Here is a 26,625-nt window from a genome sequence, read left to right on the forward strand (position 1 = left end):
TTGTTGTGTTTTGTTGTTATGCTATGTTTTGTTCTGCTATGTTTTGTTGTGTTTTGTTATGCTATGCTATGTTTTGTTATACTATGCTATGTTTTGTTGTGTTTTGCTATGCTATGCTATGTTTTGTTATGCTATGTTTTGTTATGCTATGCTATGTTTTGTTGTGTTTTGCTATGCTATGTTTTGTTTTGTTATGCTATGTTTTGTTTTGCTATCCTATGATTTGTTTTGTTATGCTATGTTTTGTATGCTGTGCTGGCGAGGGTGTGTGAGTGTGTGTGAAGGTGAGTGAGGGTGAGGGGGTGTGATGGTGAGGGTGTGTGAGGGTGAGAGGGTGTGAGGGTGAGGGTGTGTGAGAGTGAGGGTGTGTGAGTGAGGGTGTGTGAGGGTGATGGGGTGTGAGGGTGAGGGTGTGAGGGTGAGGGGGTGTAAGGGTGAGGGGTGAGGTTGTGTGAGGGTGTGAGAGTGAGTGAGGGTGTGTGAGGGTGAGAGGGGGTGAAGTGGTGTGAGGATATGTGAGGGTGAGAGGGTTGAGGGGGTGTGAGGGTAAGGGGGTGTGAGGGTGAGTGAGGAGATGTGAGGGTGAGAGGGTGAGGGGTGTGATGGTGAGTGAGTGTGTGTGAGGGTGAGTGAGGGTGTGTGAGGGTGTGTGCAGGTGTGTGAGGGTGTGTGAGGGTGAGAGTGTGTGAGGGTGAGGAGGTATGAGGGGGTGTGAGGGTGAGGGGGTGTGGGGGTGTGAAGGTGAGGGGATGAGAGGGGGTGTGGGGGTGTGAGGGTGAGGGGGGGTGAGGGTGAGGGGGAGTGAGGGGGTGTGAGGGTGAGGGTGTGTGTGAGGGTGAGGGGTGCGAGGGTGTGGGGGTGTGAGGGTTAGGGGGGTGATGGTGAGGGGGTGAGGGGTGAGGGGGTGGGGTTGTGAGGGTACGGGTGTGGAGTTCTGTGGGTGAGGGGGTGTGAGGGTGTGTGGGTGAGGGTATGAGGGTGAGGGGGTGTGAGGGTGAGGATGTGAGGGTGAGGGGGTGTGAGGGTGAGGAGGTGTGAGGGTGAGGGAGGGTGAGGGTGACAGGGGTGAGGGGGGTGCGGGTGAGGGTAGGATGTGTGAGGGTGAGGGTGTGTGAGCATGAGAGGGTGTGTAAGTGTGTGTGAGGGAGAGGGTATGAGGGGTGTGAGGGTGTCAGGGTGAGGAGGTGTGAGGGTGAGGGGGTGAGAGGGTGTGTGAGGGTGAGAGGGTGAGTGAGGGCATTATAGGGTGAGGGTCTGGAGGTGTGAGGTTGAGGGTTTGTGAGGGTGAGAGGGTGTGTGAGGGTGAGAGTGTGTGTGAGGGTGAGTGAAGGTGAGGGTGAGTGATGGTGAGGGGGTGTGAGGGTGAGGGGTGTGAGGGGGTGTGAGGGTGAGGGGGTGTGAGGGTGAGGGAGGGAGAGGGTGACAGGGTGAGGGTGTGTGAGGGTGAGGGTGTATGAGGGTGAGGGGGTGTGAGGGTGAGAAGGGGTGTGAGGGTGTGTGAGGGTGTGAGGGTGAGGCGGTGTGAGGATGAGGGGTGTGAGAGTGAGAGGGTGTGTGATGGTGAGAGGGTGTGTGAGGATGAGAGGGTGTGAGGGTGTTTGAGGGTGAGGGTGTGGGTGTGTGAGGGTGAGGGTGTGTGAGGGTGAGGGGGTGTGAGGAAGTGTGAGGGTGAGGGGGTGTGAGGGTGAGGATGTTAGGGAGTGTGAGGGGATGTGAGGGTGAGGGGATGTGAGGGTGAGTGGGTGTTAGGGTGAGAGGGTGTGTGAGGGTGAGAGGGTGTGTGACGGTGAGGGTGTGTGAGGGTGAGGATGAGGGGGTGTGAGGGTGAGGGGGTGTGAGATTGAGGTGGTATGAGGGTGAGGAGGTGTGTGAGGGTGAGGTGGTGAGGGTGAGGAGGTGAGAGTGTGAGGGGGTGTGAGGGTGAGGGGTTGTGGGGGGTGTGAGGGGGTGACGGTGAGTGAGGGTGAGAGGGTTAGGGTGAGGGGGTGAGGGGTGAGGGGGTGAGGGTGAGTCAGGGTGAGTGAGGGTGTGTGAGGGTGGGTGAGGGTGAGTGACGGTGTGTGAGGGTGAGAGGGTGTGAGGAGGTGTATGAGGGTGAGGGTGTGAGGGTGAGGGGGTGTGAGGGAGAGGGGGTGTGGGGGTTTGAGGGGATGAGGGTGAGTGAAGGTGAGAGGGTTGTGAGGGTTAGGGGTGTGTGAGGGTGAGGGTGTGAGGGTGAGGGGGTGTGAAGGTGAGGGGTGTGAGGGTGAGGGTGACGGGGTGAGGGTGACGGGGTGAGGGTGAGAGGGTGTGAGTGTGAGGGTGAGGGTGTGTGAGGGTGAGGGTGTGTGAGGGTCAGGGGGTGTGGGGGTGAGGGTATGTCAGGGTCTGTGAGGGTGAGAGGGGTAGTGAGGGTGTGTGAGGGTGAGGGTGTGGGGGTATGATGGTGAGGGTGTGTGAGGGTGAGGGGGAGAGGGTGTGTGAGGGTGAGAGGGTGTGTGAGGGTGAGGGTGTGTGAGGGTGTTTGAGGGTGAGGGTGTGAGGGAGGGTGATGGGATGTGAGGGTGAGGGGATGTGAGGGTGAGGGGGTGTGAGGGTGAGAGGGTGTGTGATGGTGAGATGGTGTGTGAGGGTGAGAGGGCATGTGAGGGTGAGATGGTGAGTGAGGGTGTGGGTGTGTGAGGGTGAGCGTGTGTGAGGGTATGTGAGGGTGAGGGTGTGTGATGGTGAGGATGAGGGGGTGTGGGGGTGAGGGGGTGTGAAAGTGAGGGGGTGTGATGGTTAGGAGGTATGTGAGGGGGTGAGGGTGAGCGGGTTTGAGGGTGAGGGGGTGTGAGGGTGAGGGTGTGTTGGGGGTGTGAGCGGGTGAGAGTGAGTGAGGGTGAGAGGGTTGTGAGGGTGAGGGAGGTGAGGGTGTGAGGGTGAGTGAGGGTGAGTGAGGGTGAGTGAGAGTGTGCGAGGATGGGTGAGGGCGTGACAGTGTGTGAGTGTTTCTGAGGGTGAGAGGGTGTGAGGGTGTGTGAGGGTGTGGGGGTATGAGGGTGAGGGGGTGTGAGGGTGAGAGGGGGTGTGAGGGTGAGAGGGTGTGTGAGGGTGAGTGAGGCTGTGGGGTGTGGGGGTGAGGGTGAGGGGTGTGAGGGTGAGGGGGTGTGAGGGTGAGAGGGTGTGTGAGGGTGAGAGGGTGCATGAAGGTGAGGGTGTGTGAGGTCGTGGGGGCATGAGGGTGTGTGAAGGGGTGTGAGGGTGAGGGAGTGTGAGGGTGAGGGAAGGTGAGGAGATGTTAGAGGATGTGAGGGGTGCGGTTGAGGGGGTAAGAGGGTGTGTGAGGGTGAGAGGGTGTTTGAGGGTGAGAGGGTATGTGGGCGTGAGAGGGTGTGTGAGGGTGAGGGTGTGTGAGGGTGAGGGTGTGTGAGGGTGAGGATGAGGGGGTTGAGAGTGAAGGGGTGTGAGGCTGAGGTGGTGTGTGAGGGTGTGAGGGTGAGGGGGTGTGAGGGAGAGGGTGAGGGTGAGGGTGAGGGGGTGTGAGGGTGAGGGTGTGTTGAGGTGTGAAGGGGGTGAGGGTGAGAGGGTTATGAGGGTGAGGGTGTGAGGGTGTGACGGTAAGTGAGGGTCAGTGAGGGTGTGTGAGGGTGGGTGAGGGTGATTGACTGTGTGTGAGGGTGAAAGGGTGTGAGGGTGTGTGAAGGTGTGGGGGTGTGAGGGGGTGAGGGTGAGGAGGTGTATGAGGGTGAGGGGGTGAGCGTGAGGGGGTGTGAGGGTGAGGAAGTGTGAGTGTGAGGGTGTATGGGGGTGTGAGGGTGAGTGAGGGTGAGAGGGTTGTGAGGGTGAGGGTGTGAGTGGGTGAGGGTGTAAGGGTGAGTGAGGGTGTGTGAGGGTGGGTGAGGGTGAGTGACGGTGTGTGAGTGTGTGTGAGGGTGAGAGGGTGTGAGGGTGTGTGAGGGTGAGAAGGTGTGAGGGTGAGGGTCCATAGTAAATGGTGGCAGGGCAGACGTCATAAGACAGAGAGAAGAGACTGCGTGGTGACTGTGTTGGTCAGTTTCAGAATCAGGAGGGGCAGAGTCAGCACAGTCTGCGAGGGATCAACGTGTCTAGAAGCAAAGCATAGTGGATGTAGCATTGCAGCTAGCAAGTCGAGTGTTTTCAAGCTGAGTGTCCCTAGAGAGATGGCAATACAGCAACAGCATTTGAAGAGCAAGGCTACTGTAAACAAGCATGGTAGGCTTTCACTTTCGTCCAGGTAAAAAAAACGAGAAAGGTGCAGAGAACGCCAAACAAAACACTGCTTCCCCGCGAAATGGATGCAAAGACAAAACAAGAAAAGCGGACATCAAAGGAAGGGTCGGAAGGAACGAGCATATGGGGTGTGAGCGATAACCAAAGTTAATTGTTGTGAGAGGGGAAGCAGGAAGTGAAGCAGAGCGCGCACTGGCGAAAGTAGTCTGCTGCTTTCAAGTCCGATGCCAGATGCCAGCTTTGCGCTTGAATGCCACACATGCCCTGGCCATAAACCACATTCCAAAGGTCTTTGGGAGCATTTTCTGGTGCCCCTTACTAAATATCTTGCCAACAAGCATTGCTAAATCAATGCCTGAGGCTCAACCTAAAAAGGTGAGATACCCATGAGGTATATTTGCATATAATCAATGTCAGTGGTGATGGTTTCAATATATCTTGGTCTGCCTTACAACCTGCAGACATATTACTATTTAGTTGGCTGGCAATATGAGTTCTAAATGTTAAAAGCAGCAACAGAATGAGTTGGTGTTCGACCTGGCCCTCTAAGCAAGGTCACCCCAGATGTTTGCCTTCCTTCGCTGTACACAGCTATGTTGGCTTTTAGGACTCTGTGCACATTCCTCCTGCTAATCACTGGTAAACTGAGTGTGCTTTCCCTTTAAAACAGGGTAAAATTGGCCTACACCTGACTGGTACATTTAATTTACTTGTAAAACCCTAGTACATGGCACTAAATGTACCCACTGCCTGTAAATTAAATGCTACTAGTGGGCTGTAGCACTCATTGTGCCCCCCTCTCCCCCACTAAGGTGGCACTACAAAACATATCTTACGTCTGCCACTAAATCTGTAGTATAATTTTTAACTAAACTGCCATTCCAACCAGGCACAATAAGCCTTTTGCTAGGCCTAAGCATTCCTGTTTAATACTTATAAGTCACCCCTAAGGCAAGCCCTAATGGCGCATAGGGCAGAGTGCAATTTATTTAAAAAGTAGCAATGGTTTACCTCAGTTTTACATGCCCTGACAATGTGAATATCTTAAATGCATGACTCACTGCCTCCCCTTTGTTACCCTAAACAGTTTTGAGCCAAATATAGGAAAGAGTGAAGTTTAGACAAAGGGGACATCCCTCACCTGCAGACTGGCACTGAAAATGTAAGTGGTACCTTCAAAACCTCTCATCAGAACCCTCCTTGACCTGTGGAAGATTAAGAAGAAGAACTGCCCTGCTATTTGAAGATGGAAGATTGGACCTGCTTGACTTGAGCTCAGGCTCCATGGAAATGACTCCAAGAGTTAGTTGACTGACCTCCTGTTTGAGCTACAGGGACAAGGCAACCTTCCAGGGGCCTCCCTGCAACTGCAAAGCTGATCAGCACCAACTGGGCCTGCCTGAGCCCTACTGCCGGCCTCTGCTGGAGTGAACTCTGATCCCTAATAGGTTCCCATCCAAGTCATGGACCCTTGGCTAGCATCAGAGTGTTCCCTCCTTATCTGAAACCACAAGTCCTAAGTCCCAGGTGAAGATTCTGAAGTTTTTGCCCACTCTGCGACGTTGAATGGACTCCTCATGTCACACGACAACCATCTGCAATGCCTGCCAACTTGAATCTCCTGCGACGACTTTCTCTTCATGTCCGCTCCTAGATCCAGCACCACGCAAAGAAACGATGGATGGAATGCTGAATGAATCAAACATTGACCCCCCACTCAAGAGATCTGGGTTAAATTCATCGTTATTTTGTTCTCCATGCCATCCCAGTTTAGACACAGCGATATGCCAAAATGTCTTGACCCTGCTTTTCATGGGAACAGTCCTGTCGAATGGCCAAGCCAGGCCATCCTTGTAGCAGAAACAAGCATCCTAGTATCTGCTTAGGGAGATATCACCCCTCGTCAGCCAGGCTAGCTTCAATCCAATGGCACAGTGTGCAAGGGACCCATGCCTGGGCAAACCCATCCTACTTATGGAGAAAAGGGCTATGCAAACAAATGATGGCTGGAAGGCTGAATTAATCTAAATCCATTGCTCCTTTGCTCACCATGCCACCCCAGCTTAGACCCAGCCATATACAAATCAGTCTTGATCCTGCTCCTCATGGAAACAGTCCAGCCTGAACTTCCTAAATTTAGTGCAATTCCGTTCAGGAGTTCAGGCTGTAGCCTTGTCTAAGGTTTCCTATGGAAATGAACATGGAGAAAATGGATTTTGGGACCCTCCTTTTTTCTCGGCCCCCACTTGACGATTCACCCCAAACCTTTCAAGACAGTAGCTGAACGGAGCATCTCATTAGTTTTGAAAAATTTGCGAAGATTCATCAAAGGGCCCCAAAGATATTGTAAAAAAAAAACTATTTTTTTAGCCCCAGCATGCGTCTGCCTGGTTGGTTTGAGGGCAGGACACAATGAACATCGTTAGGCTGAGGAGGGGCGAGAGACCACCTGATGGGGAGTGGCCACGATATTTAAATCTGTGCGTTTGGCCCCCCTGGAAGAAGGAGCCCTTAAAACCTGCACTGATGAAGCCATTTGAAGGCTGAAACGCATCTGCCTAAGCGTGTCATGGAACTCAGATACTTGTGCAAAACAAGAGCTATTAAAGCCTTTTTAATCCCCGGAGCTGAGTCGTCCCTTTTTCCCTACCTGGGAGAAAGTTTTGGTGTCTATGTTTCGCCAAGAAGCAGGCGCTGGTTGACGACCGCCCTCTCGGTCTGGAGCAACGCTGAGAGCCTGTGATTTCTGGTAGCTGCATGAAACTGCAACGCGTCGCCCCCCATACTTTGGGGGAGAGGAGGCAACACTGTTTGCCTGAGAAGGAGACATAGGAAGGCAAAATCATTCCAAGTACATCTGGCGGCGTTGAGATCCTTAGCCAACCAGTTGGGACTTCACATGTTGTTAGGAGATGCTCAGTCACTGAATGGGCTTCCTCTGAGGACTCCCAGCCCCAGCATGCATCTGCCTGGTTGGTTTGAGTGCAGGACACCTGAACATCGTTGGGCTGAGGATGTGGGTGAGACCAACTGATGGGGAGTGGCCATGATATTTAAATCAGTGTGTTTGCCCCCCCTGGAAGAAGGAGCCATTGAAACCGGCACTGATGAAGCCATTTGAAGGGCTGAAACGCGTCTCCCTAAGCGTTTCATGGACCTCGCTTGCGCAAAACAAGAGCTATTAAAGCCTTTTTAATCCCGGAGCTGTGTCTTCCCTTTTTCCCTACCTGAGAGAAAGTTTTGGTGTCAATGTTTCGCCAGCAAGCAGGCGCTGGCTTACAACCGCCCTCGGTCTGGAGCAACGCTGAGAGCCTGTGAACTCTGGTAGCTGCATGAAGCTGCAACGTGTCGCCCCCATACTTTGGGAGAGAGGAGGCAACATTGTTTGCCTGAGAAAGGGACATAGGAAGGCAAAATCATTCCAAGTACATCTGGCGGCGTTGAGATCCTTAGCCAACTAGTTGGAACTTCACATGTTAGGAGATGCCCCCGTCACTGAATGGGCATCCTCTGAGGACTCCCAGCCCCAGCATGCATCCGCCTGGTTGGTTTGAGAGCAGGACATCTGAACATCGATGGGCTGGTCAGGGGCATGAGACCATGTGATGGGGAGTGGTCACGATATTTAAATCCATGCGTTTGGTCCCCCTAGAAGAAGGAGCAATTGAAACCGGCACCGATGAAGCCATTTAAAGGCTGAAACGTGTCTGCCTAGGCGTTTCATGCACCTCACTTGTTCGCGCAAAACAAATGCTCTAAAAGCCTTTATAATCCCCAGAGCTGTGTCGTCCCTTCTTCCTTCCCTGGGAGAAAGTTTTGGTGTCTATGTTTCGCCAGCAATCAGGCGCTGGCTGACAACCGCCCTCTCGGTCTGGAGCAACGCTGAGAGCCTGTGAACTCTGGTAGCTGAGTGAAACTACAACTCATCGCACAACATATTTTGGGAGAGAGGAGGCAACACTGTTTGCCTGAGAAGGGGACATAGGAAGGCAAAATCATTCCAGGTACCTGTGGCGTCGTTAGGATCCCTAGCCAACCAGTTGGGGCCTTACATGTTGTTAGGAGATGCCCCGTCACTGAATTGGCTTCCTCTGAGGACTCTCAGCCCCAGCATGCATCTGCCTGGTTGGTTTGAGAACAGGACTCATGAACATCGTTGGGGTGAGGGACCACCTGATGGGGAGTGGCCACGGTATTTAAATATGTGAATTTGGCCCCCTGGAAGAAGGAGCAATTGAAACCAGCACTAATGAAGCCATTTGAAGGCTTAAACACGTCTGCGTAAGCGTTTCATGGACCTCACTTACTTGCGCAAAACAAGAGCTATTAAAGCCTATTTAATCCCCGGAGCGGTGTCGTCCATTTTTCCCTACCTGGGAGAAAGTTTTGGTGTCTATGTTTCTGCAGCAAGCAGGCACTGGCTGACCACCGCCTTCTCGGTCTGGACCAACGGTGAGAGCCTGTGAACTCTGGTAGCTGCATGAAACTGCAACACGTTGCCCTCCATACTTTGGGAGCGAGGAGGCAACACTGTTTGTCTGAGAAGGGGACATAGGAAGGCAAAACCATTCCAGGTACCTGTGGCGGCGTTGGGATCCTTAGCCAACCAGTTGGGACTTCACATGTTGTTAGGAGATGCCCCATCACTGAATGGGTTTTCTCTGAGTACTCCCAGCCCCAGCATACATCTGCCTGGTTGGTTTGAGCACAGGACACCTGAACATCATTGGGCTGAGGAGGGGCGAGGGACCACCTGATTGGGAGTGGCCACAATATTTAAATCTGTGAATTTGGCCCCCCTGGACGAAGGAGGCATTGAAACCGGCACTGATGAAGCCATTTGAAGCCTGAAACGTGTTTGCCTAAGCGTTTCATGGACCTCACTTACTTGCGCCAAACAAGAGCTATTAAAGCCTTTTTAATCCCCGGAGCTGTGTCGTCCCTTTTTCCCTACCTGGGAGAAAGTTTTGGTGTCTATGTTTCGCCAGCAAGCAGGCGATGGCTGACGACCTCCCTCTCAGTCTGGAGCAATGCTGAGAGCCTGTAAACTCTGGTAGCTGCATGAAACTGCAACGCGTGGCCCCCCCATTGCCTGAGAAGGGGGCATAGAAAGGCATAATCATTCCAGGTACCTCTGGCGGCTTTAGGATCCCTAGCCAACCAGTTGGGACTTCACATGTTGTTAGGAGATGCCCCGTCACTGAAAGGGCTTCCTCTGAGTACTCCCAGCATGCATCTGCCTGGTTGGTTTGAGCGCAGGATACCTGAACATCGTTGGGCTGAGGAGGGGCGAGAGACCATCTGGTGGGGAGTGGCCACGATATTTAAATCTGTGCGTTTGGCCCCCCTGGAAGAAGGAGCCATTGAAACCAGCACTGATGAAGCCATGTGAAGGCTGAAACGCCTCTTCCTATACGTTTCTTGAACCTCACTTTTCCTGCACTCCGCCGTAAGCGGAGATCACTGAGTTCCAAAAAACTCCACTTCGTGTTGTGTAGCAGAGTTTTTTACCTCGTTAGCGATCGTCAACATCAAGTTGGCGAGCGCGAGCTTGGAAAATCAACATCTCGGCAAGATTTCTCAATGCAGGGGGCAACAGGTTTCTCTTGCAAGTGGTCGCGAATGCTTGTGACAGCACGCGTTGAGAAACTGCCCGTTCCCGTTAAGAAAGCTGGCACTCGAGTAAAAATCTACTTGAGCGGCACAAAAGGAAAGCAGGGTCCACTTGCACTGTGCATGGTGCCGTTCGCAATGATTGCACAGTGCGGACAAGCATCCGGCACTGTCCAATCACTGAAAACAGCATTTTCCTATTATACTCCGCCACTCGCATAGCTCTGCATAGTGCGGCGGAGATTTGTTTGCCGTTCGCATAGTGCCGCATAGTGCAACTCCGCAAACTCCGTCCAGGTTTAGTGCAGAGGCATTAGGCAGGAAATAAAGCAAAGATATATCAAACAATGTTGCTATCATAATACTTCATAATAAAAGCAACAGAAAATAGTGGCCAAAAATTATTACACCATGCAAAAAGTGTGCAAATTGCACACTGCACGCTTGGTTATTACAACCATTTTCAAATGGTTTAAAACATTGAAAAAAATAGCAATACTCCACAAGAATTGACAACAAATATAACTGTAAATTAGGAAACCCTTCCCATGATGTACATGCTTAATAAACATTGTATGCTTTTTCATTAAAGTGTACAGAAAAGTGATGCATGGATTGTTTGAATTAATCTCATTCATTGGTAATTACTTGGGCCGCATCCCAATCCATCATTATTTTCCATACCATGCCACTTAAGTTTGGATCCAACCATATGCAAATCACTCTTGACTCTGCTCCAATGAGAACAAGCTAAGTTCTCCCTGACCGGAACCAAGCAACCCTGGAGTGGTTTTACCCTGGTTAGGGCTCCTCAAAAAGTATAGCTTTGTTCCTGTGACACAGTATATGTCCAGACGTGGTTTCAGTGACACTGTGCCACTGGAACAAAGCTTACCTGAATTCGAAATCTTGTGGGCTTTCCCATATTGAGGAATGATGACCTTTCTGCATTTTAAATAAGGATAATCCTGCTTCTTTTGTTTGTTGGAATTTCCCACACACCAGGATTCTCAATTCATCTTCCAACCTCTCCAGATTCTATGTGTGTGACATCATCAGACATTGCCAAGGAGCACAAATAGAAACATAACAAGCAGATGGTTGCTGATAGTGTCATAAGGGCTAAGAGTTCTAGATCTCTGGTGCAGTGGTCACTTTCCTTGGAGACTTGGAAGGAGGCAGTTGGAGCTGTATTAGCTTGTGAGAGCTGCAATTTCTTTAAACACTGACATTTATTTGTGAGCTTGAATACTACTACAACTGGTAAGGTCATTTATGTGTTAGAGTGCTTGACTGAGGGTCTTATTTAGAGGTTTGTGGATGGGATACTCAGTCAAAATGTGACAGATACTTCTTCCCTTATGTTACAAGTGCTTTAGGCTTTAGGTTATAATACACTTGGAATTTGATGGATGGGATATCTGTGATGTTTTGAATCTAAAACATTATGTTAATATTAAACTTAAATAGAATATAGACATTGTTCTACCTCCAAAGGCCTGTGTATTTAAAGAGTCCATGTGCACTTACATAAACACACACACATACTGGGGACAAATGATGAAACTTTATGTTAAAGTTCAGGGACTAGTGTTTATGCATTAGGGGAATAGATGTTAGGTAATGTGGTTTTAGGTTAGAGGTTTAGGGTATAATAGTTAAGATTTTGAGTTACAGATTTAAGTGTTAAGGGTTTTGGGTATAATGTTAAGGAGTGAAAAGGTTAGGAGTGAGGGTTATGACGGTTATAGGTGCTAGGGTTTAATATTGTGGGATATACGGTATTAGGATTAGCACTTTTGGGTATAGGGTTAATGGATTAAGGGAACAGAGATTAACACATTGAGTATAAGGTATAGGGCCTAAGGGTATGGCTTAAGTATTTCAGGAATCTTCTTAAGGTTATGGTGAAGAGGGTTAAAAGTGTAGGTTTAGGATTAAAGAAACCCTGATATTACATCTCTTTAATAATATAGAGGAACATGTTTTACATATGAGTTATGCTAATGAGTATTTTTTTAAATTTTATTAATCTGTATGAAAAATATGCAGGTTTACTTTTCATACTAACATTGCACTCAATTTATTTCAATGGAACACGCATGACTTTCCAGCCATCTATTTCTCAGTAAACAACATGAATTATCTAGGTACACAAACACAAACACTCAAACACACACCTCTTGAGTATGTAGTTTTATTGTTATCTATAATAGTTCCTACAACAATCATAGATGTCTCTCTGATCCTCTTCTTTCTTAGCTTTAAACTAAGTACCCATAGAATTTTGTTCACTTAGCACCAGTTTAGATGATTTCTCATTTCAAAAAAAGATTATTATTTATGTTTACATGTTTAAATTGTTTATGATTGGTTGTGTTTTCTTGTATATTTTCAAAACATCTATAAATGTGGTAATTAAGCGTGAAGTGTTTTAATTGATAGGGGCTGAAGTCTGTACATATTACGACATACCTGATTTAAAAATTTCTTTCATTGTCAAACATTCCCTTAGTGGTTCAGAGTTGATGTTCTGAAGTGAAAAATACTTTTGTTGATTTATTGTCCTCAAAATTTTACAGGCATCTATAGTTTTTGCTTAGCTATTTAGTTTTCTGGTAAGTTGTGTTTGTTGCTGCACTGTTGGGCTGGTATTGTTGTTATTAAACTCTGCTCTTCCTTCTGTCTGTTCATGTGAGTCTTGTGTTTGAGGGCTGTCAGGCTGTACACCCGTGTTATGAACCTGTGCATTGGTAAGGTATAGGAGAAAAACGTATAGGCTGTGGGGAAAAGAAGAAAGATTACTTGTGTTCTGTTCAAACACTATTTACCATCTAGAGATATCTAATATATGTTGACGTTAGGGTTGGGCTTGTCGACCTATCAAATAGGAAAAGGTTAGATACCTATGAGGTATAGTTGCATCTAATCAATGTCAGTGGTGATGGTTTCAATATCTCTTGGTCAGCGGTCAGCCTTACAACCTGCAGAAATATTACTATTTAGTTGGGCTGGTAATATGAGTTCTAAACGTTAAAAGCAGCAACAGAATGAGTTGGTGTTCGAACTTTCCCTCTAAGCCAGGTCACCCCAGATTTTTGCCTTCCTTTGCTGAACACAGTTATGTTGGCTTTTAGGACTCTGTGCACATTGCTCCTGATAATCACTGGCAAACTGATTGTGCTTTCCCTTTAAAACAGAGTAAAATTGGCCTACACCTGACTGGTACATTTAATTTACTTGTAAAACCCTAGTACATGGCACTAAATGTACCCACTGCCTGCGAATTAAATGCTACTAGTGGGCTGCAGCACTCATTGTGCCCCCCTCTCCCTAACTAAGGTAGCACTGCAAAACATATCTTACTTCTGCCACTAAATCTGTAGTACAGTTTTTAACTAAACTGCCATTTCAACCAGGCACAACATGCCTTTTGCTAGGCCTAAGCATTCTTGTTTAATACTTATAAGTCACCCCTAAGGCAAGCCCTAATAGCTCATATGGCAGGGTGCAGTGTATTTAAAAAGTAGCAAAGGTTTACTTCAGTTTTACATGCCCTGATAATGAGAATATCTTAAAGGCATGATTCACTGTCTCCCCTTTGTTACCCTGGACAGTTTTGAGCCAAATATAGGAAAGAGTGAAATTTAGACAAATGGGACGTCCCTCACCTGCAGACTGGCACTGAAAATAAAAGCGGTACCTTCAAAACCTCTCACCAGAACATTCCTTGACTTGTGTAAGATTAGGAAGAAGAACTGTCCTGCCATTTGAAGATGGAAAATTGGACCTGCTTGACTTGGGCTCAGGCTCCATGGAAGTGACTCCAAGAGTCAGTTGACTGACCTCCTGTTTGAGCTAAAGGGACAAGGCATGCTTCCAGGTGCCTCCCTGCAACTGCAAAGCTGACCAGCAACTGGGCCTGCCTGAGCCCTGCTGCCGGCCTCTGCTGGAGTGAACTCTGATCCCCAATAGGTGCCCATCCAAGTCATGGACCCTTTGCTAGCATTAGAGTGTTCCCTTCTTGTCTGAAACCGCAAGTCCTGAGTCCCAGGTGAAGATTCTGAAGTTTTTGGCCACTGTGCGACTGCGAATGGACTCCTCACGTCACCGACAACCATCTGAAATGCCTGCCAGCGTGAATCTCCTGCGACGACCTGCTCTTCATGTCCGCTCCTAGATCCAGCACCACGCAAATAAATGATGGATGGACTGCTGAATGAATCAAACATTGACACCCACTCAAGAGACCTGGGTTAAATTTATCGATATTTTGCTCCCAATGCCATCCCAGTTTAGACACAGCCATATGCAAAACAGTCTTGACCCTGCTTATCATGGTAACAGTCTAGACCAAACTGAAAAGCCAGGCCATGTTTGAACCAGACACAAGCATCCTAGGACCGATTTTGGAGTATCACCCCTCATCAGCCATGCTAGCTTCAATCCAGTGCAACAGTGAGCAAGGGACCCATGTCTGGGCACACCCGTCCCACTTAGGATGAAAAGTGCTATGCAAACAAATGATGGCTGGAATGCTGAATTAATCAAACATTCATCCCCAGTCAAGAGATCTGGGTTAAATCCATTGTTCCTTTGCTCACCATGCCACCCCAGCTTCGTCCACCTTGGGTAAGAACGGTAACGCAAACTGAATGTAGATTGTGCAACACCTATGAGGAGGATATCCTTCACCTTCTCTGTACTTGTCCGGAACTTTCCCAGGAGAGAAAAACTTTGCTTAAGATTTCTCTAAATGCACGAGGCATAAGGACATGCAGGCAGGCCCTAATAAGGTGTCTGGACTCGAATGATTTTATTTTAAATGCTACGTTTGTAAAATTTCTTACGATAGTTAAACGGAAACTAGGAGATGTAACGATTTTAAATATTTAAATTGGGAATGATATTTTAACTGTTTTATGTTTGAATATAGCTTTTATTGACTCTTTTTCTCTCGAATATGTAATATTGTAAGATTTTAAATAATCAACACAATAAACTTACCTTACCAGTGCCGGTTTCGGACGATTTTGTTACAGGGTCCGATATTATAGCTGTGCTGCAAAAACGGCCCTGTAACAAAAACAACATCCCACAGGCCAAAAACCATCCCTCACACTGGCGGCCCACCGGGGAAAAACCTAGTGCCGGCTACGCCCAGTCTGGCCCTGTCTATGATGCATCTCAGAACTCTGAGGGAAAAGCCATTGCCTTACTCACTGATAAGCCTGGTATGTTGCCACCCACCACACCTCTCTTTAAATCTTTCTCCTGCCAAAATATAAAAACATTATTCCTGGCCTCTGGCTACCCTACCACATTTCTCTCTAGAGCTTTCCTTTCCTTCCTTGCTCCAAGGTGTGCTCTCTGCTCTTCATCCAATGCTGACAGGCTCTCTGAGAGCCATGGCAGGATAACCTGGAACTGATTTATCAGTTTGCAACATTATGAAACAACTTTTTTCTCCCAGTTTTTCTGTAATAGCAATAACAGGATTTGAAATTCGGTATTCATGCTAATGGCTCTCCCTTATAGTCATACATAGCAAAATATTAATGGCTGGTGAACAAGTCACATAACAGACTAGATATTTCACAGAGTCAGGTCAGCTGTAAAATGTTTGAGTCTGGTGCGCAAGGCACAAACATTTATTCATAAAGTTTTGTATAGCGCCATTGTGACCCTTACGGGTATCAGAGTGCTTCACAATTTTTGGTAAGAGGGATACAGTATTGGGAGGCAAAATAATCATTACATAATTATGCAAGACACGTGCAGTACTCCTGTAGGTGTTGGAACTCATCACATATGGGTACAGTAATGGGTGAGGAACATTCGAACATATGTATGTACAGTGCATGTTAACGATGTTGTTCACGATGTGTGGGAGTAGCTTCTGAATGTAAGTCTGAAAATCTTCTCCCACTCACGCAGGACCTTGAATCCTAATGTTGCAGCAAGATGGGCTTTCCAGATCCCCTTGCTCTAAAGCTTTTTACCCTTTGATAACACTCCAGATTGTGCCGACTTCATCATTTATTGGTTAAAGAAACTTTTGGAGGAACTCGTGTGATATTTGACTTATATGATTGATTATCCAGCCAACAGTTGTTAGCCCAGCTGTTTAGTTTGTTGCCCACTACTAAGTTTGATTTTATCCACGTTAAGCACTGGATAGGAAACAGACTCAAAAGAAGCCAAAAGGCCTAAAAGAATCAGGAATGCAACAGATGGAGGGCATCCAACAGGGACGTCAAGGCTTAATCAGAGGAGTGAATTGGTCTAAAACCTGATTGTTGCGGGCTGAGCAATTATTTTCCAAATAACTTGATAACTGATTATTAGCCAGGCTTTGCATCAGTTTGGTGCCAAACGATAAAATGATACAGGTCGGTAATTGACGTAAACTTTAATTATGCCCCAAAGACAGCAGTATTTTCCCACCCATTAGGTACCTGGCCTGATACATTAATTCTGTAAGTTTAATTCAAATAATTTCACAAACTGTGTGCATGATCTTCATCTTACAGATATCCCAAAGAGATCTTGATAATATCTCTTTCAGCTGCTCAAGTAGCTCTTCCTATTTTATAGGCTTAAAACGCATAAAAGTGTTTCCTTGAGAAGTAGGGTCCAGCTAATATGTTATTGAGGGGTCTGCAGAGGGTGAGCTAATTTCTAAAATGCTTCCTGCAAAAAAAGTGATAGAGTTGGTTGTATAAAGTGTAGGAGGGCAGAGACTTACATCTTTCACAGTGAGTGGGCCAAACTCTCTAACAATCTCCAAAATCTGTCTAGTCCGAGAGGTGAACTGATTACTCTGAGCACAAAGTGAGTCGAATGTTTTGTTTTAATGGCTATTTTATAGGTTTCAAATCTGGAAATGGCATTCTTATTAGGGTTTGAGTTAAAACCTTTCCTCCAGTGTCTTTAGACTTTCTTACATGCTTTCTAGCAACATCAATTTGCTATTGATACACACTTCATACAACTTTCAAGAGGACAACAGAATCAAGACCAGTCGGCACTACAATGTCTTCATCTGCCTTAAACAGATGCATCAGGTGGATGATTGAACAAGGGAGGGTTGCAATTTGCAGGTTTGAGCCACAATCGACAGGAGTTTCCAAGGCACTAAAAGCCCTGGTAGTGGGAGCGAGATTGGACAACATTTTCAAGGATGTCAAGTGGTGTGGGTATCCTACGTTTAAGTGGTTTTATTTTAAAGCTATGCAGTACAGTCGGTGGTGAGTACGCTTTAAACTATGCATAATCCTTCCCTACGGTCTTGACAAAAACTGAGATTTTTATAGACAGTGCAGAAAGAAGCTAGGATAATTACCATTCTTTTCTTAAGATGATGAGACAAATAGTTCCTTAATGGATTTCCACCTTTTACTGAATGGTTGGAAAGTATGACTTGGGGGTTCAATGAAAGCAACAGGTTGCTGTGACAGTCATGGCTACATGGATGATGCTAGAGCAAATAAAATTAGCATGACATGCTGCTGTTTTAAGGCTTCTGGTAGGCATCCGACTGGATCCATATATTTAAAAGCAGCAGTACTCTTGTATACCAGTAGATGGCGATGTGCACCTCCGTGCTGACGTTGTTCCACTCCAGAAGACTTGGGTGTAAATAACCACCATCCAGGCGTGCTGATGCCAGTTCCTTTGTATACATGCTTTTTGAGGCGGAAACAGAGCTTACTCCTCCTCTCTTTGACAACAATTTTTCTCCCAAAACGTTCTTTTTCAGAGTCCCAGGGACAATATAACACCTACCAAAACAACAAGGCTTAAACATTTCAGGGAATGTTGAAAAACAATGTCTGTGACAGATCCCTATGAACTATGTCTGTGGTGCCTAGGGTCTGAGGAGGTCCTTGACCTGACCCTACCTACAACAGAGGTGATAACTAACATCTTGACAAACAAGTTACTTACATTCCATAACGCTTTAGTTGGTAGAGACTCTATCTAGACGCTGATTCTTTATATGAGAATATTCCCTAGTGTCAGACTGCATCCTGAATCATTTTTTGCAATTTCCCCTTGCATGCTGGTAGTTGGCATCATTTGGCACTGCATCGTATTGTTGGCGTAGTCAGCAGCAGATGTGACATTCGCGGTGCCAACATAGGCCCCGCCCCAGGGAGCAAACCTCCGTTCATAACAGTCTTTTTTTATTTTTAATCCTTGCAATTTATTATGATATGAGCTTTGCAAAAGGAAGAAACGAAAAGAAGATGTGTACAAGGAATGTGTTTGTATTGTGGTAAATCTGGATATTATCTAAAAGATTGTCACAGTAAACATAGAATTTTCAAGAGTCAAATACAGATGCCTTCAGTTAGAAAGGTTACAACCAGTGGAAAACGGAGCGCCTCGACAATAAATGATGCTGCCTTGTTGAGTGAAGATAAGCAGTTTGTCACAAAATAGGCAGCTAATACTATGTAGTGATTGATTACTCATGTAGCAGTTCCTAACAAAATTATTTTATCCAATGAACAAGGTGAATTTGTTTCAGGACTTCAGGTCAGGTTTAGGTGTCTCAGGGAATTATATGGTTATCAAGTTTGGACAATCATTAGAGATACCTTGGATCACTAAGAATGTTCCTGCAGAGGTTAGGGCAGTAGATGGTTCAGCATTGCCTTCAATGTTAATATATGGACACAATCTTTGTGGTGGGTTTTGCAAGTCACTATGAATAAAATAGTTTTGATCTGATTGATGCCCCTCATTAGGTCGAGCCTAGCTATTGCGTAAGCAATAGCTATGCGAGATTATAGTAAGGGGAGAAGAAAAGTCTACCAAAGACCTCTGGAATGCGGTTTATGGCCAGTGCATGTGAGGCATTAAAGTGGGAAGTAGGCATCTGGCATTGACTGAAAAGCAGCAGACTGCTTTCGCCAGCGCGCGCTTGGCCTCACTTCCTGCTCCCCCTCTTACAGCAATTAACTTTCGCTCACTCACACCCCATATGTTCGTTCCTGCCCACCCTTCCTTTGATGTCCGCTTTTCTTGTTTTCTCCTCCCTACCCCTCTCTCTCCACCCTCCAACTCTACCCTCCACCCTCCAACTCCACCCTCCAATTCCAACTCCACCCTCCAACTGCAACCTCCAACTCCACCCTCCAACTCCAACTCCACCCTCCAACTCCTCCCTTCAACTCCTACTCCACCCTCCAACTCTGACTCCACCCTCCAACTCCACACTCCAACTCCAACTCCACCCGCCAACTCCAACTCCACCCTCCAACTCCAATTCCACCTCCACCCTCCAACTCCACCCTCCAACTCCAACTCCACCCTCCAACTCCACCCTCCAACTCCAACTCCACCCTCCAACTCCACCCTCCAACTTCACCCTCCACCCTCCAACTCCTACTCCACACTCCACCCTCCAACTCCACCCTCCAACTCCAACTCCACCCTCCAACTTCAACTCCACCATCCACCCTTCAACTCCACCCTCCAACTCCACCCTCCAACTCCACCTCCACCCTCCAACTCTACCCTCCAACCTCAACTCCACCCTCTAACTCCACCCTCCAACTCCCACCCCACCCTCCAACTCCACCCTCAAATCCTCCCTCCAACGCCTGCCTCCACCATTCAACTCCACCCTCCAACTCAAACCTCCAACTCCACCCTCCAACTCTAACTCCACCCTCCAACTCTAACTCCACCCTCCAACTCCAACTTCACCCTCCAACTCCAAAAACCACCCTCCAACTCCAACCTCCAACTCCACCCTCCAACTCCAACTCCAACTCCACCCTCCAACTCCACCCTCCAACTCCAACTCCACCCTCCAAATCCACCCTCCAACTTCACCCTCCAACTCCACCCTCCAACTCCAACTCCAGCTCCAACCTCCAACTCCACCCTCCACCCTTTAACTCCACCCTCCAACTCCACCCTCCAACTCCAACTCCACCCTCCAACTCTACCCTCTAACTCCACCCTCCAACTCCATCCTCCAACTCCAACTCCACCCTCCAACTCCAAACCTACAACTACAACTGCACCCTCCAACTCCAATTTCACCCTCCAAATCCACCTTCCAACTCCAACTCAACCCTCTAACTCCACCCTCCAACTCCACCCTCCAACTCCAACTCCACCCTCCAACTCCACCCTCCAACTCCACCCACCAAATCCAACTCCACCCTCCAACTCCACCCTCCAACTCCACACTCCAACTCCAACTCCACCCTCCAACTCCACCCACCAACTCCAACTCCACCTTCCAACTCCAACTCCACCCTCCAACTCCACCTCCACCCTCCAACTCCACCCTCCAACTCCAACTCCACCCTTCAACTCCAACTCTACCCTCCACCCTTTAAGTCCACTCTCCAACTCCACCCTCCAACTCCAACTCCACCTTCCAACTCCACCTTCCAACTCTACCCTCCAACTCTACTCTCCAACTCCACCCTCCAACTCCAAATCCACCCTCCAACTCCAACTACACCCTCCAACTCCAACTCCAACCTCCAACTGCAACCTCCACCCTCCAACCCACCCTCCACACTCCAACTCCACCCTCCAACTCCACCCTCCAACTCCACCCTCCAACTCAACTCCACCCTCCAACTCCAACTCCACCCTCCAACTCCACCCTCCAACTCCAACTCCACCCTCCAACTCCAACTTCACCCTCCAACTCCACCCTCCAACTCAAACTCCACCCTCCAAATCCAACTCCACCATCCACCCTTCAACTCCACCCTCCAATTCCAACCTCCAACTCCAACTCCACCCCCCACCTCCACCCTCCAACTCCACCCTCTAACTCCACCCTTCAACTCCAACTCCACCCTCCAACTCCACCCTCCAACTCCACACTCCAACCTCAACTCCACAACCCAACTCCACCCACCAACTCCAACTCCACCCTCCACCGTTCAACTCCAACCTCCAACTCCACCCTCCAACTCAAAATCAACCCTCCAACTCCACCCTCCAACTCCAACTCCACCCTCAACTCCAACGCCACCCTCCAATTCCACCCCCCAACTCCACCCTCCAACTCTACCCCCCAACTTCACCCTCCAACTCCACCCTCCTACTCCTACTCCAACTCCACCCTCCAACTCCACTCTCCAACTCCACTCTCCAACTCCGCCCTCCAACCTCAACTCCACCCTCCATCTCCAACCTCAAACTCCAACTCCACCCTCCAACTCCACCCTCCAACTTCACCCTCCAACTCCACCCTCCAACTCCAACTCCACCCTCCACCATTCAACTCCACCCTCCAACTCCACCCTCCAACTCCAACTACACCCTCCAATTCCAACACCACCCTTCAACTCCAACTCCACCCTCCAACTCCAAAAATCCAACTCCACCCTCCAACTCCACCCTCCAACTCCAACTCCACCCTCCAACTCCAACTCCGACCTCCAACTCCAACTCTACCCTCCAACTCCACCCTCCAACTCCACCCTCCAACTCCACCCTCCAATTCCAACTCCACCCTCCAACTCTAACTCCACCCCCCAACTCCACCCTCCAACTCCAACTCCAACTCCACCCTCCAACTCCACCCTCCAACTCAAACTCCACCCTCTAACTCCACCCTCCAACTCTACCCTCCAACTCTACCCTCCAATTCCATCCGCCAACTCCAACTCCACCCTCCAACTCCAACTCCACCCTTCAACTCCACATTCCAACTCCACCCTCCAACTACACCCTCCAACTCCAACTCTACCCTCCAACTCCAACCTCCACCCTCCAACCCTCCAACCCACCCTCCACCCTCCAACTCCACCCTTCAACTCCACCCTCAAACTCCAACTCCACCCTCCAACTCCATGCTCCAACTCCAACTCCACCCTCCAACTCCAATCTCCAACTCCAACTCTACCCTCCAACTCCAACTCCACCCTCCAACTCCACCCTCCAACTCCAACTCCACCCTCCAACTCTAACTCCACCCTCCAACTCCGCCCTACAACTCCACCTCCACCCTCCAACTCTACCCTCCAACCTCAACTCCACCCTCTAACTCCACCCTCCAACTCCAACCCCACCCTCCAACTCCACCCTCCAACTCCAACTCCACCCTCCAACTCTAACTCCACCCTCCAACTCCACCTTCCAACTCCACCCTCCAACTCCACCCTCCAACTCCAACTTCACCCTCCAACTCCACCCTCCAACTCCAACTCCACCCTCCAACTCCAACTCCACCATCCACCCTTCAACTCCACCCTCCAATTCCACCCTCCAACTCCAACTCTACCCTCCAACTCCAACTCTACCCTCCAACTCCACCCTCCAACTCCACCCTCCAACTCCACCCTCCAAATCCACCCTCCAACTCCACCCTCCAACTCCACCCTCCATCACTCAGGAACACCACCACATCCCTCAGGGACACCACCACATCACTCAGGGGCACCACCACATCACTCAGGGGCACCACCACATCACTCAGGAACACCACCACATCATTCAGGGACCACCACATCACTCGGGGACACCACCACATCACTTAGGGACTCCACCACATCTCTCTGGGAATACCACCACATCACTCAGGAACACCACCACATCACTCTTTGACACCACCACATCACTCTAATACACCGTCACTTCACTCAGCCCAACCACATCATCACTCAGCACCACAACAGCACTGTCCTTGCTTGCTACCAACAAGCCTTGCCATAGCCAATATGACCCTCCAACTCCAACTGCACCCTCCAACTCCAACTCCACCCTCCAACTCCACCCTCCAACTCCAACTCCAACTCCACCCTCCAAATCCACCCTCCAACTCCACCCTCCATCTCCAACTCCACCCTCCAACTCCACCCTCCAACTCCAACTCATTGAACTCTCACAATACATCTGTCCTCACATCCAGTTCAAAGATATACACACACACACACACATAATCTATTACAGGGGCACTGGGTGGCCTGCACTCATAAAATATCACTGTCACCCACACATCCATTCTGCGAACAGGAGGAGTGTAATGCTCCCCTACAAGTCTGCTTATGCCAACTACAATCCCTCCAAGAGACCTGCCCATTTCTTATCTTGATTCATCTACATACTTACTCCAGTAACTTATAAATTAGCTGATTAGGTAATTTTAAAGGCTTTTTGAACAGCCTAGGTGCCATCTTGAGCTGTTCTTACCATCTATTTCCTTCATACTTATACATTTAACTTGCAACTTGAAAAGCAACCAAAAATATGTTTAAACAATGACGCTGTAGTAGACAGAGAATAGTTGTGTCACAAGCAGGTGATGTTTTAGGGCATGTCATGTCATGTCATGTCAAAGGTTCTTATATAGCGCCTTATCACGCCCAGTCTGGCCCTGTCTATGATGCATCTCAGAACTCTGAGGGAAAAGCCATTGCCTTACTCACTGATAAGCCTGGTATTTTGCCTCCCACCACACCTCTCTTTAAATCTTTCTCCTGCCAAAATATAAAAACATTATTCCTGGCCTCTGGCTACCCTACCACATTTCTCTCTAGAGCTTTCCTTTCCTTCCTTGCTCCAAGGTGTGCTTTCTGCTCTTCATCCAATGCTGACAGGCTCTCTGAGAGCCATGGCAGGATAACCTGGAACTGATTTATCAGTTTGCAACATTATGAAACAACTTTTTTCTCCCAGTTTTTCTGTAATAGCAATAACAGGATTTGAAATTCGGTATTCATGCTAATGGCTCTCCCTTATAGTCATACATAGCAAAATATTAATGGCTGGTGAACAAGTCACATAACAGACTAGATATTTCACAGAGTCAGGTCAGCGGTAAAATGTTTGAGTCTGGTGCGCAAGGCACAAACATTTATTCATAAAGTTTTGTATAGCGCCATCGTGACCCTTACGGGTATCAGAGTGCTTCACAATTTTGGGTAAGAGGGATACAGTATTGGGAGGCAAAATAATCATTACATAATTATGCAAGACACGTGCAGTACTCCTGTAGGTGTTGGAACTCATCACATATGGGTACAGTAATGGGTGAGGAACATTCGAACATATGTATGTACAGTGCATGTTAACGATGTTGTTCACGATGTGTGGGAGTAGCTTCTGAATGTAAGTCTGAAAATCTTCTCCCACTCACGCAGGACCTTGAATCCTAATGTTGCAGCAAGATGGGCTTTCCAGATCCCCTTGCTCTAAAGCTTTTTACCCTTTGATAACACTCCAGATTGTGCCGACTTCATCATTTATTGGTTAAAGAAACTTTTGGAGGAACTCGTGTGATATTTGACTTATATGATTGATTATCCAGCCAACAGTTGTTAGCCCAGCTGTTTAGTTTGTTGCCCACTACTAAGTTTGATTTTATCCACGTTAAGCACTGGATAGGAAACAGACTCAAAAGAAGCCAAAAGGCCTAAAAGAATCAGGAATGCAACAGATGGAGGGCATCCAACAGGGACGTCAAGGCTTAATCAGAGGAGTTCATTGGTCTAAAACCTGATTGTTGCGGGCTGAGCAATTATTTTCCAAATAACTTGATAACTGATTTTTAGCCAGGCTTTGCATCAGTTTGGTGCCAAACGAAAAAATGATACAGGTCGGTAATTGACGTAAACTTTAATTATGCTCCAAAGACAGCAGTATTTTCCCACCCATTAGGTACCTGGCCTGATACATTAATTCTGTAAGTTTAATTCAAATAATTTCACAAACTGTGTGAATGATCTTCATCTTACAGATATCCCAAAGAGATCTTGATAATATCTCTTTCAGCTGCTCAAGTAGCTCTTCCTATTTTATAGGCTTAAAACGCATAAAAGTGTTTCCTTGAGAAGTAGGGTCCAGCTAATATGTTATTGAGGGGTCTGCAGAGGGTGAGCTAATTTCTAAAATGCTTCCTGCAAAAAAAGTGATAGAGTTGGTTGTATAAAGTGTAGGAGGGCAGAGACTTACATCTTTCACAGTGAGTGGGCCAAACTCTCTAACAATCTCCAAAATCTGTCTAGTCCGAGAGGTGAACTGATTACTCTGAGCACAAAGTGAGTCGAATGTTTTGTTTTAATGGCTATTTTATAGGTTTTCAAATCTGGAAATGGCATTCTTATTAGGGTTTGAGTTAAAACCTTTCCTCCAGTGTCTTTAGACTTTCTTACATGCTTTCTAGCAACATCAATTTGCTATTGATACACACTTCATACAACTTTCAAGAGGACAACAGAATCAAGACCAGTCGGCACTACAATGTCTTCATCTGCCTTAAACAGATGCATCAGGTGGATGATTGAACAAGGGAGGGTTGAAATTTGCAGGTTTGAGCCACAATCGACAGGAGTTTCCAAGGCACTAAAAGCCCTGGTAGTGGGAGCGAGATTGGACAACATTTTCAAGGATGTCAAGTGGTGTGGGTATCCTACGTTTAAGTGGTTTTATTTTAAAGCTATGCAGTACAGTCGGTGGTGAGTACGCTTTAAACTATGCATAATCCTTCCCTACGGTCTTTGACAAAACCTGAGATTTTTATAGACAGTGCAGAAAGAAGCTAGGATAATTACCATTCTTTTCTTAAGATGATGAGACAAATAGTTCCTTAATGGATTTCCACCTTTTACTGAATGGTTGGAAAGTATGACTTGGGGGTTCAATGAAAGCAACAGGTTGCTGTGACAGTCATGGCTACATGGATGATGCTAGAGCAAATAAAATTGGCATGACATGCTGCTGTTTTAAGGCTTCTGGTAGGCATCCGACTGGATCCATATATTTAAAAGCAGCAGTACTCTTGTATACCAGTAGATGGCGATGTGCACCTCCGTGCTGACGTTGTTCCACTCCAGAAGACTTGGGTGTAAATAACCACCATCCAGGCGTGCTGATGCCAGTTCCTTTGTATACATGCTTTTTGAGGCGGAAACAGAGCTTACTCCTCCTCTCTTTGACAACAATTTTTCTCCCAAAACGTTCTTTTTCAGAGTCCAAGGGACAATATGTCACCTACCAAAACAACAAGGCTTAAACATTTCAGGGAATGTTGAAAAACAATGTCTGTGACAGATCCCTATGAACTATGTCTGTGGTGCCTAGGGTCTGAGGAGGTCCTTGACCTGACCCTACCTACAACAGAGGTGATAACTAACATCTTGACGAACAAGTTACTTACATTCCATAACGCTTTAGTTGGTAGAGACTCTATCTAGACGCTGATTCTTTATATGAGAATATTCCCTAGTGTCAGACTGCATCCTGAATCATTTTTTGCAATTTCCCCTTGCATGCTGGTAGTTGGCATCATTTGGCACTGCATCGTATTGTTGGCGTAGTCAGCAGCAGATGTGACATTCGCGGTGCCAACATAGGCCCCGCCCCAGGGAGCAAACCCCCGTTCATAACAGTCTTTTTTTATTTTTAATCCTTGCAATTTATTATGATATGAGCTTTGCAAAAGGAAGAAACGAAAAGAAGATGTGTACAAGGAATGTGTTTGTATTGTGGTAAATCTGGATATTATCTAAAAGATTGTCACAGTAAACATAGAATTTTCAAGAGTCAAATACAGATGCCTTCAGTTAGAAAGGTTACAACCAGTGGAAAACGGAGCGCCTCGACAATAAATGATGCTGCCTTGTTGAGTGAAGATAAGCAGTTTGTCACAAAATAGGCAGCTAATACTATGTAGTGATTGATTACTCATGTAGCAGTTCCTAACAAAATTATTTTATCCAATGAACAAGGTGAATTTGTTTCAGGACTTCAGGTCAGGTTTAGGTGTCTCAGGGAATTATATGGTTATCAAGTTTGGACAATCATTAGAGATAC

General features: G+C 47.5%; 1 protein-coding gene across 1 annotated transcript in view; it reads left to right on the forward strand.

The window, feature by feature from the left end:
- The first annotated feature begins 10,992 nt into the window (after window positions 1-10,992).
- The window catches only part of LOC144798853 (uncharacterized), an 85,129-nt gene continuing 69,496 nt past the window's right edge, over window positions 10,993-26,625 (forward strand). Inside the window, exon 1 of the mRNA XM_078669933.1 lies at window positions 10,993-11,088. The gene's annotated coding sequence lies outside the window, so the exon portion shown is untranslated. The remainder of the gene's footprint in view (window positions 11,089-26,625) is intronic.

Source organism: Lissotriton helveticus, chromosome 12 (assembly GCF_964261635.1).
Source record: "Lissotriton helveticus chromosome 12, aLisHel1.1, whole genome shotgun sequence".
NCBI lineage: Eukaryota > Metazoa > Chordata > Amphibia > Caudata > Salamandridae > Lissotriton > Lissotriton helveticus.